The sequence below is a fragment of the Pinus tabuliformis genome, chromosome 8 (assembly GCF_031772625.1).
Source record: "Pinus tabuliformis cultivar Carrire ecotype Pingquan chromosome 8, CPIR1, whole genome shotgun sequence".
Taxonomy (NCBI): domain Eukaryota; kingdom Viridiplantae; phylum Streptophyta; class Pinopsida; order Pinales; family Pinaceae; genus Pinus; species Pinus tabuliformis.
Genome location: NC_142294.1, coordinates 1,645,269,512 through 1,645,272,529, shown reverse-complemented (window position 1 = coordinate 1,645,272,529; position 3,018 = coordinate 1,645,269,512). Strand labels below are relative to the sequence as shown.

Sequence of the window (3,018 nt, the reverse complement as noted above, 5' to 3'; positions counted from 1 at the left end):
CAAAGGCTTCTACAGGATGTTTCTGGTAAAAAATACAGAACTTCTTGTAGAAAGTCCTGTAGCTTCCTGTAGAAGGTTGAACCATGACTAGATTGTGTTCGAACCCTGAAAAAATGAGTGTTCATGGAGGGATGGATGTGAGGATGCCTGGGAACTTGGTAGGGACCCTTCTGCTTGTGTTGGGAGGCCCCCTTTCGGCATTGTGTTCCTGCAACATCTTCAGAATTAACTCCCACAGCAGCACATTGACATTGGTGTCTCCTGTAATGTTACCCAAAAACCTCTAAAACAACATAAAAGGAGCAAGCACCATTCCCCTAAACCAAAACTTAAACGGCCCCTCTGAAAAATGGCAGCTGCATGCAGAGCCTCAATCAATTCTCACTGATGAGTATATTGTCCGCACAAACCAAAGGCATGCATAGAAACCTATTGTACCGGTTAGAACAAAAAATGAGTATGACATGATGGGCATGTAGCCAAAATATAAAATTCCAGAAACAAGCTTTGTCATCTCCAGCTTGGTGAAGAAATAGAATGTGGCATAGAGAAACAAGTAAAATGCTGAGGAGCCCGTAGTCAAATAAGATCTCCACCACCAGTTGTAATCTTCACTGCACAATTCGAAGTAGCACAGGACAATGGTGATCTCTGCACATGTAACAATGAGGATCACAGAGACACTGAACAGGAACCCAAATATATAGTAGAACTGATGCAGCCATATTGAAGTTAATATGAAGAACAGTTCAATGAATACAACTCCAAAAGGCAACATGCCTCCAATTGGTGTTGAGAAAATGGGCTGCATATACCAAGATTGCTCTGGAATCTGCCTGGGGATTTTATTGGTCTTCACTGGATCTTCAATTGCAGGTTTCTTGTAGCCAAAGTAACTGCCCACAAAGACCAATGGCACAGAAATTTCAAACCATAAAAGGACCAAGGCAAACATAGTCCCAAAAGGAACTGCACCAGATGAATTTTCCCCATAGCAGTGCATTGAGAATAAAGAGAATGCAAAAGGCAATGCCTGGAAACAAGAATGTTGTCTTCAGCGTGTTCCTCCTCCATTCTGTGCCCTTGAACATCTTATATAGACGTGACGATGCATACCCTGCAAACAAACCCATAAACACCCATAATAGCAGCATAGCTGTCATTAAACCTCCACGGTTCGAAGGAGAAAGGAAACCAAGGACTGCAAATATCATTGTCACTGGTGTCATGGCAAAAAAACTGAACTCCAGTTCCCACATAGACACAAAGTAAGCTTGCATTGGTTGGGGCCCTGACCACATCTCCATGGACCGACTTCCATCCTGTTTCCTCTTGAGCCTCATCCTGTGTTTCTAATTGGTTGTATTTTGAGATATCCCGGTACAATGTTCGCATCATGATCATTGCAACCATTCTGGAGAGAAATAAAACAATCATCAATGAGTTGATGATAGAGAACCAATGGATCTGATCATCTGTCATAAGAAGGTAAGTATCCCAACGTGATGCCCATTTCATAGGGCTCTCCCGGAAAGTAACATCACAAGTGAATATAACTTCTTTGTCTTCTACAACTTCTTGGGGAATCTCAGAATTTGACACTGTATGCTTGGTATTTGGATCACAAGTTGTCAAATGGGCTTTGACATTATCCCATGGTTGTTCATACTCATGCTTTACACTCACTGAGAATTGCCACCCTCGACGTGAACAGTCCAAGCTTCTTCGTATGCTGGGTTTCCTGTGGCGCAGCTTCCTGTAGAAACGCCTGTAGAGTGTCTGGCTTCTGTAGGATGTCTCTGTGCCTTTGAACGATCTTGGTATGTGGGAGAATTTTGAACAAGCCGAAAAACTTGGCGAAGGACGTCAGTTTAACAGAATTCAGAGGCAGAGGATTCAGCCGAAGAGGTTTGCAAGTGTAAATGAATCAGCAGTTAACGTGAGTCTTCAGCCGAGCATTCCTTTAATTACTGCATGATTTGTGGTGAGGTGGCAGAGACGTGCGCTGCTCATGCAAACTGTTGGTCCCCTGCAGTCCCATCTGCCTGTAATCCCTTACCCTTAGTTGCACTGGAGTTTAAAATATCCACAACTGTCTGTGTTTTTTTTAAATTTCATGTGAGTTGTCTAACACACACGTTGCATGATTCCTGGCTGATTGATAGAGAATTGGACAAGGAACTATCGGCTCAATCCTACTATATTCGTGGCTCAATTCCACCATTCCATTCATTCATGCAGTTTTTAAATTAGATTTGTGCAATAGAAGAATGAGTTTCAGTCACGTACCTGAAGTCAAATGGTTGCTGTGAAGTGCTGAGGTCTCTCATTTGCTGCATGCATTTGTTTCTATGGTTGCATGATGGCTTGGTTGCTGATTCATGGCTGTTTTCCTTGTGTAGGTGTCCTCTGGCTAGATGCATGCTGTAGGAGCTGGCTTCACATTCAAATCTGCACCCTCAAGCTGCTGCCACTGAATTTTCATAGGACCGGAACTTGTTTTCGCCATTGCTCCCGAACAATAGATCGGATCGATCTGAAAATTACTGAGCATGTTCATATCATCGTGATGCACCTCCCATAGAAAAATCGTGATCAATGGATGCACAGATTTCGAGAAAAGTGGAAAATGGCTGAAGATTTTAGAGATCAATTTCTCGGAAACCGTGCATCAGAATCGGCTGAAACTGCTTGGGTAGGTTACTATCACCCATATGCATCTCCCCATGAAACAGGTTTTGAAACGGATGCACGGATATGGAGAAAATGCAAAAATGGCTGATGGTGATGGAGGCTGATTTCTTGGAAACCGTGCATCGGAATTGGCTGAAACTGCTCAAGCATGTTGCCATCACCCCTGTATGATTCCCTGTAAAATGGTTTTTCAAATGGATGCATGGTTTTCAAGTTAGGGCAAAAACAAATTTTGTTCTAGGTATTTTTGCTTCAAGGCATTTTGCAGTTTTGTTGCATGGTAAGAGAAATGAACTTGGGTTGTGATGCAGGTATGGAGATGAT

The 3,018-nt window shown here is 42.8% G+C and overlaps 1 pseudogene; it reads right to left on the bottom strand.

Moving 5' to 3' along the window:
• Window positions 1–350: 350 nt before the first annotated feature.
• LOC149242478 (transmembrane 9 superfamily member 7 pseudogene) lies at window positions 351–1,688 on the bottom strand (annotated as a pseudogene).
• Window positions 1,689–3,018: the final 1,330 nt, after the last annotated feature.